Source organism: Lissotriton vulgaris, chromosome 4_1, assembly GCF_964263255.1.
Source record: "Lissotriton vulgaris chromosome 4_1, aLisVul1.2, whole genome shotgun sequence".
NCBI lineage: Eukaryota > Metazoa > Chordata > Amphibia > Caudata > Salamandridae > Lissotriton > Lissotriton vulgaris.
Window position 1 is genome coordinate 1,473,482,296 of NC_141691.1, and position 15,148 is coordinate 1,473,497,443.

A 15,148-nucleotide genomic window follows, 5' to 3' on the forward strand; every position below is an offset into this window, starting at 1 on the left:
TGCTCTTCAGTCTTCTGTGCAGCAGAATGTCGAAGTCCAGTCTTCTTCTTCGTGTAAAGTTGATTCAGGATGATCTGCTGTGCAATGGCACTGCTCCCACTCTTATTCCCAATCTGAGGGGTGGATCACCTACTAGGTCCCTCCTCTGGGAGGAACCAGGAAGGGGGGCGGTTACACCCCCTTTCCTTTGTCCAGTTCCGCGCCAGGCCTGGGTCTGGAAAGTCCCAGGACCGGTTTGGACTGGCCTATGCACGGGGACACCTTGTGTGCCCCGGGCATGTCTGATTCTATTCAGCCCTGTCCTACCCAATACACAAAATCCTGTCTGGGGTGGTGCTCGCACCTCCCAAGGCAGGAAACCCTTTGTCCAGGCCACCATCTGCCGAGTTTCGGTCAGCAGCAGGAGGCCAGACTCGTGTCTGTGGTGGCAGCATCCATTTTGTGATGCTGAGGCTCTGTTTAACTTTAACCGGGGTTAAGGCTACACACATGTCGTGTCCCTCTAGAAGGGTGGAATGCTATCCCCGTCGCCAGAATTGGCGAGGGGATAGTATTCCAATTCGTATGACACCTTACTCGACATGTTTTGATAAAGCCAAACCAAAGATAGCAAATAACCGCGAGGATTATAATGCACTTAAGAGTATATGGTATGGCAATATCCCGGAACAGCTTAGGGAGTGGTTCCCGACAGCTGCAGACAGGCTCAGCTCATGCTAGAGCACCATCTCACATATTTCCAAGCACTCTGCCTCCAGGATTGATGAGGCCTTCCATAGGAGTGGCTGATAGGAACATATGTGTCCAGTTTAGGGTTAGGCACAGACATACTGTACCTAAGTAAGAGGTAGTTACACCGACTTACCCCAGCTGAGTGATCAGCCAGTTGTGTCAAATATGGAGGCCAGGCCAGGGGTGGCACAATACATGCTGCAGCCCCTGGTAGGCCTTGGATCCACCTATGCCCTGGGCACCTAGGGTGCACTAATACAGGGGCTCATAAGGTGAACCAGTTCCAATTCGTAATGCACCTAGAGTGCATTGGCAGTAATTTAGAGAGAGAACAGCAGGCTGGGGGTCTGATTAGCAGGCCCACAGCCACATTAAGTCAGAAACCAGTGAAGCAAAAAGCAAAAATTTGGGGTGACCATAGGATAGCAGACCCTACTCTCCTACAGACGGGTGGTTCATCCAGCCCCTGGTCTCCTTTATTTTGGCCCCCCTCCTTAGGCTCTCCACCTGTTCCCTCTACCTCAGTCAAAACATTAGGCATTAAACTCAACCTTCACTCCCAGGTTAGCTCTGTGGTTTCTTCTTCCTTCCTTTCACTGCGCACTATACGCAAGGTGTCCCGTTTTTTTTCATTTGATGCTCTGAAATTGATCACCTTGGCTATGGTCGTCTCCCGCCTGGATTATGGCAACGCCCTATATGCAGGTATACCTGCATATAGTCTTCGGCGTCTGCAGCAGATCCAAAACCAGGCGGCGCGCCTGGTGTTCAAGCTCCCAAAGTCTCACCACATCACTCCCCTCCTAAAGTCTTTACATTGGCTCCCTGTTCGTGCCCGTGTCCAGTTTAAGCTTGCTTCCATCACCTTTCAAGCACGACTGGGCACGGCACCGGCTTTCATCTCATCTGAGATCACCCCCTATGTTCCCTCCAGGGAACTGCGTTCATCTACTCAGTCCCTTCTCACAGTCCCACGGTTCCGGAGAAAGAAATGGGGAGGCTCGAAATTTGCGACCTTTGCCCCGCTCCTCTGGAACTCCCTACCTCTCGAGCTCAGAGCCTTCACCCTGTACCCGCAATTCCGGAAGCAGCTCAAGGCTCATCTGTTCACCAAATCCTTCAACTAATCCATTAGCAGTTTGCTTTCCTTTACTCAGCTCCAGCTCCTTCGCCCAGATTTCTGTTAGTTGTAGCGCCATGAAACCGCTGGTGTACGTGCGCTTTATAAATAATTTTAAATTCAAATTCAAATGCTAACCCCGTCGCCAGAATTGGCGAGGGGTTAGTATTCCAATTCGTATGACACCTTACTTGACATGTTTTGATAAAGCGATACCAGAGATAGCAAATAACCGCGAGGATTATAATGCACTTAAGAGTATATGGTACGCGTTATCATGGAACAGCTATTAGGACTTGGTTCCGCAAGCTGCAAACGGGCTCAGCTCATGCCAGAGCACCATCTCACATAATTCCAAGCACTCTGCCTTCAGGATTGTTAAGGCCTGCCATAGGAGTGACTGATAGGAATACATGTGTCCATTTTAGGGTTAGATATAGGAATACTATATCTAAAGCAAAGAGTGATTACACCACCTTGCCCAGCTGTCGTGCAGCCAGTTGTGTCAGATTTGGGTGGCCAGCCAGGGGTGGCATAATACATGCTGCAGCCCCTGGTAGGCCCTGGGTACACCTATGCCCTGGGTACCTAAGGTACACTGTACAGGGACTGATGCACAAGTTACTACTTGTGTAACGATATATCTGTAAGAGACATTAGTTAGTGATAGATTCCTTACCTTAGAATATCCCCAGGCGTCAGACTGGATCCGGAAATTTTTGCGTAGCAATACCCCTGCGCGCTGTTAGGCGTCGTCTGCGGCTCCGCGTCCGTCGTCGGCGTCGTGAGCGCCGGGATGACGTCATCGGAGTATATAGACGGCGCCCATGCGCGCTGACGTCAGTTCTGATAACACAGCTTTTCCGCGCCAGATACGCAGAGCCATGATAGAACTAACACTGGTGCCATGAAACTAGGGCCCTGAAAGGGGATGACCTTAACCCTAAATATCGGTTCGCAGAACGGGGAGGATGGGAGGGCGGTAAGGAATCTATCACTAACTAATGTCTCTTACAGATATATCGTTACACAAGTAGTAACTTGTGCATCTGAAAGAGACACGTTAGTGATAGATTCCTTACCTTAGAATAGATACCCCAGCAATACCAACCCCGGTGGTGGGTCTGCGAACCAATATCACACCAGAAAGTCCTGGAGGACGGAACGGCCAAAGAAGCCATCCCTCCGGACTTGGCTGTCCAGGCAGTAGTGTCTTGCGAACGTGTGCAGCGAGGCCCACGTGGCTGCCTGACAGATGTCCTGCAGGGGGACACCGCGGCCCAGGGCAGTTGTCGTTGCCGTGGCCCTAGTGGAGTGAGCCCGCAATCCAGCCGGGGGCTCCTTCCTCGCCATGGAGTAGCATGCTTGGATGCACAAGATGATCCACCTGGAGATGGTCCTCTTGTGTACAGCCTTTCCCTTCTTCGCGCCCACGTAACCAACGAAGAGTTGGTCATCCACCCGGAACTGGCGAGTGCGGTCCAGGTAGTAGGAGAGCGCACGTTTTGGATCCAGACGGTGGAGCCTCTCTTCCTCTTTCGAGGGATGCGGAGGCGGAAAGAAGGTGGGCAAGGTGATGGACTGCCCGATGTGGAAGGCCGAGACAACCTTGGGCAGAAAGGAAGGTCGTGTACGCAACACCACCTTATCCGGATGAACAGACAGGAAAGGCGGAGAAGAAGAAAGAGCCTGGAGCTCACTCACCCTCCTGGCAGAGGTGATGGCAACCAGGAAGGCCGTCTTCAGCGTAAGGAGGCGAAGAGGACAGTTATGAAGTGGCTCAAAGGGAGCACACATCAGATAGGTGAGAACAAGGTTCAAGTCCCACTGGGGCATCACGAAGGGAACAGGAGGGAACATGTGTGTGATGCCCTTCAGAAATCTACTCACTATAGGGGACTTGAACAAAGAAGGCTGATCTGGTAGCCTCAAGAAGGCAGAAAGAGCAGAAAGGTACCCTTTAAGAGTGCCCAGAGCAGAGCCCTGCCGGGCAAGGGAAAGAAGAAAGAGCAGCACTTCCGAAAGGGGTGCAGAGAGGGGGTCCACAGCCTTTGCTGCGCACCATGCCACAAATCTATTCCACCGGCAGGCGTATACCGACTTAGTGGAGGGACGCCTGGCTGCCAGAATGATGTCACAGACTTCGGGAGGCAAGTCAAATGGCCTCAACTGCCGCCGCTCAATCTCCAAGCTTGTAGGTGGAGACTGGACAGGTTCGGGTGCAGGACCGTCCCCTGCTGCTGCGACAGAAGGTCCTCCCGAAGAGGCAGACGAATCGGGGGATCGACTGACATGCTGAGTAGCTCGGGATACCAGTATCTTCGAGCCCAGTCCGGAGCCACAAGGATAACCTGGGCCCGGTCGCGCTTGATCTTCTTCAGCACTCTGGGCAGAAGTGGTATAGGCGGAAAGGCGTACAACAGGCCGCAGCTCCACTCGCGACGAAAAGCGTCTCCGAGCGAGTGCCGCCTTGGAAACTCCAACGCGCAGAACTGCTGACATTGCGCGTTCTCTTCTGTGGCGAATAGATCTAACCAAGGCTCTCCCCACTGTCGAAAGAGACCTTGCGCCACGTCCGAGTTCAGACGCCATTCGTGATCCATCATGCACCGGCGGCTGAGTTCGTCCGCCCTGGCATTCAGAGAACCTGCCAGGTGTTGAACCACCAGAGTCACGCCCTGATGTTCCAGCCACTGCCAGAGGCGCAGAGCCTCCTGGCAAAGGGTCCACGACCCCACACCGCCCTGTTTGTTGCAGTACCACATGGCGGTGGTGTTGTCGGTGAACACTTGCACCACGCTCCCCCTGACAGAGGGGAGGAATGCCTTCAGTGCAAGACGAATCGCCCGCAGCTCCAGAAGGTTGATGTGGAGCCGGGACTCCGCCGGAGACCAGAGGCCTCTGATCTCCGCCTCTCCCATGTGGCCTCCCCAGCCCTGGAGGGACGCGTCCGTCACAACTACGTGCTCCGGCTGGGGTAGAGAGAGGGGTCTGCCACTGACCCAGTCGCGGTCCGTGAGCCACCACTGCAGTTGTCTCGCAGTGCCCTCTGAGATCAGGACATGATCGGACAGGTTGCCCTGATGCTGGGCCCACTGAAACTTCAGGTCCCACTGCAGAGCCCGCATCCGCCACCTGGCGTGACGCACCAGAAGGATGCAGGAGGCCATCAGTCCCAGAAGCCGCAGCGTCAACCTGACCGAGACCCGGGATAACGGCCCGAAGACAGGAATCAGGGCCTGAATATCCCGAACCCGCTGCTCGGGTGGGTAAACCCGAAACTGCGCCGAGTCGAGAACCGCTCCGATGAAAAGGAGCTTCTGAGAGGGACACAGGTGTGACTTCGGCACATTGATGGAGAACCCCAGCAAGTGCAGGAGGTCGGCCGTAGTCTGGAGGTGGCTGACGACTGTCTGGGGCGAGCCCGCCTTCAACAACCAGTCGTCGAGGTAGGGGAAGACTGACACCCCTTGCCTGCGCAGATGGGCTGCGACCACCGCCATCACCTTCGTGAACACCCGTGGGGCGCTGGTAAGGCCGAAGGGGAGCACGGTAAACTGAAAGTGCTCGTGGCCTACCGTGAACCGCAGGTAACGCCGGTGGGCCGGCAGGACGGGGATGTGGAAATAGGCGTCCTGCAAGTCCAACGCTACCATCCAGTCTCCTGGGTCCAGGGCAGCCAGGACCTGAGCCAAAGTGAGCATCTTGAACTTCTCCGTACGGAGGAAGCCGTTCACGTTCCGCAGATCCAAGATAGGGCGTAGGCCCCCTTTGCCCTTCTTGGGTACCAGAAAGTAGTGGGAGTAACAGCCACGACCTACTTCTGGCCCAGGAACGCGCTCGATGGCCCTCTTGGCCAAGAGGGCCGAAACTTCCTCTTGCAGAAGTCGCAAGTGATCCCCCGACACACGGTGGCATTGAGGTGGCATGGATGGAGGGGAAGACTCGAAGGGGAGGGAGAAACCCCTTCGGACAATTTGCAGCACCCACCTGTCCGAAGTGACTGTATGCCAGTGGGAGAGGTGATGGCGAACCCTGCCTCCCACAGGCGTCACATGGGCCTGAAAACTCGGACTAGGAAGGTTTTGAGGCGGGGGCTGCTGAGGGAGGTGTGGACTGGCCTCGCCGCTGGCCCCGACCACCGCCACGGCGGTTCCCACGGCCGCCACCGCGTTGCTGAACATTCTGCGGCGCGTGGCTGACGGTCCGTGGTGGGGCGCCCCTTCCGTGGCCACGAAAGGAGCGAAAGGCACCCGATTGCTGGCGTGGGGCCGCAAGGCCCAAGGACTTGGCCGTGGCCCTGGAGTCCTTAAAACGTTCCAGCGCATGGTCTGCCTTGTCGCCGAAGAGGCGACGGCCATCAAACGGCATGTCCAGGAGAGTGGCCTGGACATCGGCCGAGAAATTGGCGGACCTCAACCAGGCGTGGCGTCGAACCGCCACTGTCGTTGCCATCGCCCTGCCCAGTGAGTCCGTGGTATCCAGCCCACACCGGATGGAAAATCGTGCCGCATCTCGGCCGTCCGCAAGGGTTTGGCTGAGTTTAGCCCTGACCTCCTCAGAGCATTGTGGCAGCACCTCCGCAACCGTGTCCCACAGAGTGTGGGTGTAGCGGCCCAAGAGACAGTTGGTGTTCACTGACCGGAGCCCCAGGCTCACAGACGAGAAGACCTTCTTCCCGAACTGCTCATATCTCTTGGATTCCCGATCGGGCGGGGCCGTCGGGAATGCGGTCTGGGAAGTGGAGGCCTGGATGACCAGGCTCTCGGGGGTGGGGTGGGTGGACAAAAAGCAAGGGTCGCCCGGTGCCGGGCGGTAGCGTCTGGCCACGTTCCTATCCACAGGGGGACCTGTGGCGGGCTTGGACCAAGTGCCCAGCAGAACGTCACACAAGGCCTCATTGAACGGCAGAAGGGGCTCCGCGGAGCCGGACTGCTGTTTGAGCACCTCAGTGAGGAGATTAGTCCTCACGGCCGCGACGGGGAGCTCAAGGTTTAGGGCCTTAGCTGCCTTCGTCAACACTACACTGTAAGCAGAACCCGCCTCCGAAGCCACAGTCGGGGGCGACGTAAACCCAGTGTCTGGCGATGTGTCAATACCACTGGCCTCCCCAAGCTCAAATGTCCAGTCCTGATGAGACTGGCAATCACGTGCCAGAGGGTCCTCGGACCCCTCCCACTGCTCCTCGTCACCCAGCTCCTGGAAACCAGGATGAACAGCCAGGGCCTCCTCGTGGAGATAGAATTCTCCGACGGCCGACGGAATCGGCGCCCAGCGGCGCCCTTCCGACGCCTGAGGCGGACCGTAGGAAGCATTGGGGTCGGCAACCACCACGGCTGCCGGGGACGACACCTGAAGGGACGGCGCCGGTGAGGTCGTAAGGTCGACCGGCGAGGTCCCGGATCCGGAGCCGGATCCAGCGAGGTCGCGCGGCGCCGGGACCGAAGTCGCCAGCGGCGCCGGGCCCGAAGAACCCGACGTCGTCGGGGCCGAAGCGCCCGACCCGGAAGGACCTCCAGACGGAGCCGATCGGCCCGAAGGCGCCACGGGAACCGACTGAGGAGGGAGGGCCCTCATGGCCATGAGGTACCTCTCGACCTCCTCCTGCGACGCGCCGTGCCCAGGGACCCGAAGGTGTGGGGCAGGCGGCGACGCTTGCGACTCCCGCGGAGCCGCGTGGGCGGTGTCGCCCGAGCCCCCGGCCGCATCGAGCGAGCGTCGGGGCGGGTCGGAGGACCGATGGTGTCGCTCCGACCTCTCATGCCTCTTACCTGAGGACTTGGATCCAGACGATCGGTGACCACTCCCGGAGCGTCGATGACTCCGACCTCGCGACCTGTCCCTCGACCTCCCGTGGGACCGGGACCGGGACCTGGAGCGGCGCGGGGCCGACTGCCTCAGCTCGAGACGCTTGCGGGACCGCTCCCGCCTAGCCTTCGACGTCAGGGCCCGGCAGTCGTCACAGGTTCGATCGTCGTGGTCGAGGCCTAAGCACTTCAGGCACCGGCGATGGGGGTCCGTGACCGACATGAGTCGGCCGCACTTCGAGCAAGGCTTGAACCCGGGCATCCCTGGCACCGATAGTCGAGAATCGACTAAGTAGAGGATCAAAAAGATCAAAAAAGTTTTCAGTCAAAAAGTGACTGGGGGTAGAGCTTCTTCCGGATCTGCGCTAGCTGGCGCGGAAAAAAGAAGAACTGACGTCAGCGCGCATGGGCGCCGTCTATATACTCCGATGACGTCATCCCGGCGCTCACGACGCCGACGACGGACGCGGAGCCGCAGACGACGCCTAACAGCGCGCAGGGGTATTGCTACGCAAAAATTTCCGGATCCAGTCTGACGCCTGGGGATATTCTAAGGTAAGGAATCTATCACTAACGTGTCTCTTTCAGATAAGGTGACTCAGTATCCAATTAGATATGTACCTAAGGTACATGGAATCCATTTTACAGAGAGCAGTGGGCCTGGGCCCCGAATAGCAGGGTCCCAGGTCAACTAAGTCGAAAAACCAGCAAAACACAAGGCAAAAAGTTGGGGGCAACCATAGTCAGATATCCACCTTCCTACACACATGACTTGCTGAGATGGTTAATTATAGTCTACACGACCTTATACTCACATTGTGCTTGGAAGGGTAAATAGATATGGATAAGACAGTACCTGATATTTAAATGGAGTTTTCCTTCTTCAAGCTTTTCAGTGAAGATTTAGGAAAAGAGCTGCCCTGAGTATGAATGTAATGCATCTGTTTGAACGAAAATGCCATATTTTTGACAGACTATATTTAAAACACAGTATTCTGTTGAAATATCTCAGAAGATAACAGATACCTCATCCAAGTTGATAGATGTTTCATTTATAATCGACGTACAAGTTACTTCCCTTCGGTAACAATGTATCTGGTAGAGACTATTCAACCCGCAGATTCCTTAACGTAGAATTATCCCCCGGCGTGAGACTGGATCCCGAAATTTTCCTTTTCCCAGCATCTCTGCGAGTTGGGGGCGGTACCACATGACTCTGCCCTGACGTTGTCCGCGGGCGTGACGTCAGCGAGGTCACATAAGCCCCACCCCGGCGCTTTTTGTGCGCCACAACGCTGAGCCATCACAAACAAAAACTGTGAGAATATGGAAACAGTGTGCGAAACAGCAGATAACAGAAAGAAAATAAGCGAATCAGGAGGTGGGGGGGGGGGGGGGGGACAGCCCATTCGGAAAAGTGCCAGGCAGTGTGGCACCGAAAGTCATAGAAGGGAAGAGCAGTCACAGCCACTGCAAAGTAACCCCGCAACAAATTAACATTCTCCCTGAAGACAGAAAAAGCATATGTGCAGCAAACGGAGAAGCCTGCAACCACAGTCCATTAACAGTGAAAGACAGAAGAGTAACGACAATTTACCCCGAGACAACACCATCAGGGAAAGTCGTGTCCCCTGAAAGGAGCCAAGGCTGAGGCCCAGCCAAAGACCCCAACTCAGAGGACTGCACACGAGTCCGAAACTCAAAACAAAGAAAAAAGAAAGGGGAAATACAAGAAGGCCCCACACTGGAAGCCCCAGAGTGTAGGGACGCCAGAGCACCCATCAATCTATCAGTCACGTCCCAGAAGGGAGGGACGAATGCAACCCCACCAAACCAGCATACCGCCAGGTAGGAGTGAAAGAGGCAATCGCAGAAGACCAAGCACCCAGAGGCAGGCGAGTGCGGAAGGCAAGAAGAGGGTTCTCGCAGAACTGGGAGGAAGGGTGGGTCGCAAAGGAATATGCAGCTAGAATCGTCTCTACCAGATACATTGTTACCTAAGGTAAGTAACTTGTACATCTCATAGAGACTACTAGCCTTGGACAATGAAAGTTTTGGAGTAGTCTGGACTCTTGAGAATAGGTGCAGTGCACATGGCCTGCTTTAGGTCATCGAATGCCTTTTGACAGCTAACTGTCCACTGACCTTTCTTTGGCATTTTCCTACTTGTCAGGTCGTTAAGAGGGGTCACAATGGTCCCATAATTTCTGACCAATTTCCTGTAGTAACCAGACAGGCCCAAGAAAGCTCTGACCTGTGTCTGGGTGGTTGGAGGAGCCCAGTCCTTTCTGGCCTGTATCTTGCTCTCCAATGGTTGAACCTGGCCTCCACCTACAAGGTGGCCCAGGTACACAACCTGACTCTGCCCTATCTGGCACTTAGTAGCCTTGATAGTGAGGCCTGCCCTTTGCAAGGCCTCCAAAATGTTCCTCAGGTGGATCAGGTGATCCTCCCAGGTGGAGCTGAAGACAGCAATATCATCTAGATATGCTGCACAAAAGTCATCCAACCCAGTGAGAACTTGGTTCACCAACCTTTGAAAAGTGGCAGGTGCATTTTTCAAACCAAAGGGCATCACCACAAATTAGTAATGACCTCCTGGGGTAGAAAATGCTGTTTTGGCTTTGGCATCCTCCGCTAACCTGATCTGCCAATAACCAGCTGTTAGGTCAAATGTACTCAAGAATTTGGCAGAAGCCAATTTATCTATGAGCTCATCTGCTCTTGGTATTGGATGGGCATCTGTCTTAGTGACAGCATTGAGACCCCTGTAGTCTACACAAAACCTCATCTCTCTCTTACCATCCTGGGTGTGAGGTTTTGGCACTAGAACTACAGGACTAGCCCAAGGACTCTCTGAGGGTTCAATGACTCCCAATTCCAACATATTTTGTACTTCTTTCTTTATGCAGTCCCTGACGTGGTCAGGTTGCCTGTAGATTTTACTCTTTATAGGCAGACTGGCACCAGTGTCCACCTCATGGGTGCACCAGTTTGTCTGACTGGGGGTCAGAGAGAACATTTTTCTAAAGGATTGAAGAACCTGTTTGCAATCATTTTGCTGATGTTCAGAGCGGCTGTCAGAAAAGACTACACCATGTACTGACCCATCATCAGGGTTCTGAGTGAGCAGGTCTGGGAGAGGGTCACTCTCTTCCTCTGTCCCTCATCTGTGGCCATGAGCAAGCCCATGTCCTCCCTGTCAACAAATACCTTGAGCCTGTACACATGAGATAGTACTCTGTGAGGGCTCCTGGGAGTTCCAAGGTCTACCAGGTAGGTGACCTCTACCTTTTGTTCAATGATGGTATGGGGTCCAGACCATTTGTCTTGGAGAGCTGCTGGGGCCACTGGCTCCAACACCCACACCTTCTGTCCTGGCTGGTAAACAGTAAGGGCAGCCTTTTGGTCATGCCAAGCTTTTTGAAGTTCTTGGCTGGCCTCAAGGTTTTTAGATGCCTTCTCCATGTACTCTGCCATCCTGGAGCGGAGACCAAGTACATAGTCCATTATGTCAAGCTTAGGCTTTTTGAGAGGTAAGTACCATCCTTCCTTCACAAGACATAGGGGTCCTCTTACAGGATGTCCAAATAGAAGCTCAAAAGGGCTGTAGCCAACCCCCTTCTGTGGGACTTCTCTGTAAGCAAACAGAAGGCAGGGTAAACGTATGTCCCATCTTCGCCTAAGCTTTTCTGGTAACCCTTTTATCATCCCTTTAGGGTCTTGTTGAATCTTTCCACAAGCCCATTGCACTGTGGATGATAGGGGGTGGTGAATTTGTAATTTACACCACACTCCTTCCACATAGCAGTCAAGTATCCTGACATGAAGTTTGCACCTCTGTCAGAGACAACCTCCTTAGGAAACCCCACTCTGGAGAAAACTCCAAGTAGGGCCCTGGCCACAACAGGAGCTGTAGTGGTCCTAAGGGGAATAGCTTCTGGATACCTGGTGGCATGATCCACTACCACCAGTATAAATCTGTGGCCAGATGCTGTTGGGGGGTCCATTGGTCCAACAATGTCAATCCCCACTCTTTCAAAGGGTACCCCCCACCACAGGTAGTGGTATAAGAGAGGCTTTTTTGTGCCACCTGATTTGCCACTGGCTTGACAAGTGACACATGAGCGACAAAACTCTTTAGTGTCTTCAGACTTATGAAGCCAGTGAAAGTGAGGGACAAGCCTGTCCCAAATCTTATTCTGGCCTAAGTGACCTGCAAGGGGAAATTCATGGGCTAAGATAAGAAGGAAACCTCTCAGAGACAAGGGGATAACCAGCCTCCTGGTAGCACCAGGTTTGGGGTCTCTTGCCTCAGAGTATAGGAGTCCATCATCCCAGTACACCTTGTGGGTACCTGTAGCATTCCCTGCAGCCTCAGCAGCAGCCTGCTGCCTGAGGGTTCAAGAGAGGAACAATCTAACTGTGCCTGCCTCAAGTCTGCCCTGGAAGGTCCCCCTGACCCAAGAAACTCAACCTGATCAGGTTCAAGCTCCTCTAGGACAGTTCCTTCTGGGTCTTTGGGTCAGCCTCCTGAGAGGGCTGATCCTCACCTTGAGGCAGGGGGGAAGGCACTGCCTTAACCCTACTGCTCTTTCTCTTGGGGAGTGTCTGATCCATTGTTCCAGGATCCAGCACTTGTTCAGCTGGGCATTTCTTGGCCTGTGACCTGGTCACAGCAAGGACATGTGCTGACAAACCTAACATTTCCACATGAGTCCTATACTCCACTTCTGACCATAAGGATGATTCCAAATCACTTGAGGAAAATTAAATTTTGGCCATGTTGTGTTTCCTAGCGCGTACCCCACCGACTCCATGTACCAGCTTAAAGTGCATGTAACTTCCCTCCTGTGCCAGCTATGAAGACGCAAATACATTTGCGTCCACCGTTAACCTGTCCTCTTTCAGATCCACCATGAATGGATTATGTAGTCCGTTCCTAAGTATGTTATGCCACCGTCTTTTTGTGGTACACTTTTCATGTATTCCTGCTCTAGCAAGAGTAGGCCCTGAATTCCTGCCATCTGAACCTCTTTTGTGGCTCCTGACTCTGCCCAGGCTACCTCTGTACCCGTGAACTCTGTCCTACTTTCAGCGCGGCCCCTCGCGCTCAGCTCAAGCCTGCTTTCTGCCAAGACTGACTATAACCTTCGAGTTATCTGTTCCGCTCCCCGAGAATACATTCCTGCCTACTAGATCCTGTAAACATCCTCTCCAGCTGCAGAGCCAAAAGGCCGACCTGTCTTAATGCAAGTAATTCATAGCCTCTGTTGCCATGCTTCCATGGAAGGCCCCATGCCCCACGCCTCACATGTAGACACTTAGGCGCTTATACACGCATCCACAGTTAGCATAGAACAGCTTCTGCCCTAGAGACCTTTCCGCCCAGATAGTATAGTTCCTAAACATCAGATATCAGATATGATAGAAGTACAAGTTGATCTGACATGCCAGACTTCTGTCTCTTTCCGTCAGTGTGAATGTCAAATCCCCTGCACCCCGTCAATCACACGTCATGCAGCTGCGCGCGCATCCAAGTTTCCGATTTCTGCTGACATTGCAACATTCTGTTAGCACCACCCCTTGGTGCCACCCACTTGCGTCACTTATCAGTGACGTTTCTAGCACACACCTCTGGTTTACGCCTAGTTTACGCCTCTTGATGATGTACTAGTACCACGTGTATACTGTTATCTTGTCTTCTCTCAGCTGTTACGCCTCTTACATTGATTCCTATGGTATAAATCAAGTATATAAGCTATGTATTGTCAATAAACGATAGCGCGCTCTCTCTATCCCTTCTGACACCCCTGTGGTGGTCAGAACATGATATCCTGATTCCTTTATGAGGAATAAAACCCTTAGAAACTCTAACACCACGGACTCTGTCTTTTTTCATTCTGATTGAGTTATTATTGATTAAGTACTTACCTGCATAGAAATTAAGAGAGTAAATTAATTATTTACGTCATTTTGGCGCCCGAACAGGGACCCCTCCCCCACCTCACGCGCCGGTTGGTGCGTTGCAATCCGTGTCCCCTGCCATCAGTTAGATGGAACACACGTGTACTGGCAGGATTTCCTGCATCTCCCTCTGACCCACGGAGGTGACGAAGACTGCGATTAGTGCCCAGACGAGGCGGTGAGGAGTGCGGAGGATCCCGACCAGAGCCTAGCCGAAAGAAGCAAGGTCCGAGGTGTGAAGAGGCCCACCAGTTTTCCGAAGTTTTCCGAAATTTTCCGAAGTTTCCCGAAGTTCCGAGTCGAGTCCAGTCGAGTTTTCCGAGGCCTTCTGTTTCCGTGCTTCCCGGTGAGTACCATTGCTGGGTCGTATCTAGACGGGTTTGGGTACGCAAGTCCGGTCTGCACTGTTTTTAGGCAGTGTATCTGTACTGTTTAGCAGTATATCAAGTATTCCGAATTTTTGCACTGTTACATCAGTGTATCCGTACTGTTGAGCAGTACATCCAGTATAGGGGGGTAGTCATCTATGTCTTCAATGTTTTTATGTGATTAATGTTGTGGTATGAATGTGACTGTTTAACGTGTATTATTGTGTTTCTCGTATAATCTAGCTGTCAAGAGTATTAAGGAATAAGGATCTAGGATTCAGTAATAAGTAAGCAAGATGCCATTTTTTAACAAGTTAAAACAGATAGGAACTAGGAAAGGGTTACTGGAGGAAGAAATTCCTATCCCCCCTAGGGACACTCCAGGCAATTTTATGTATCAGAAACATGGCATAGATGCCATATTATATCTAGACTTATGGGCCGATTACACCAAGCACCTAGACGAAAGACACAGATGGCCTGTTACCGGAACGTGGGATGCCGAGTGCATCATGAGGGTAGAAGAAGCATTATGGAAAAAGAAAGCTAGACAATCTCAGAAGGACGCCATAGAATTTTGGCGTAAGGAATCACGTAAGCGTGCTGACAAAGCACTCCGTAGAGAAGACAGACTTAAAGAATCAGATAAAGAGCAAGAAAACGAATTAGTTACCGAAGGGATCCGAGTAAAAACAGAACAAATAGATCGTGCCCGAAATAATCTTGTAAACGGTATGTATCTTGCAGCAGATGACACATCTGAAGCCCAATCAGAAACACCGAAAAACTTACCGACACCATTAGTTCCAACTAAAGTAATGCATAAAACTACTAAAGACATATTCCTAAATTCATATCTAGAGGATGTAGCACCAGCTTATACCAATCTGCCTGTTCGTGCCCTGCCTACTGACAGGGATGGGGGTGGCACTGCGCCCCCAGATAATGTTCCGCCGGTACCACCACAGACCTCCTCTGTTCCGCCAGCTCCGCCACCTCCTGCACTCAAGACAGACCTACCGAAACCAGTTCTACCTGATCTTACTAAACGACCAATTCAGACTCAGATCCAGACTCCGCGGAGAGATAATGCCCAAGCATCCGCCTCAGGAGGTGCGACAGCGGGTCTACAGACCCCGCCACCGACACACAGA

At 53.1% G+C, this 15,148-nt stretch overlaps 1 protein-coding gene across 1 annotated transcript in view; it reads right to left on the minus strand.

The window, feature by feature from the left end:
* The window catches only part of PRKDC (protein kinase, DNA-activated, catalytic subunit), a 2,818,033-nt gene that overhangs the window by 49,871 nt on the left and 2,753,014 nt on the right, over positions 1–15,148 (minus strand). The window lies entirely within an intron of this gene.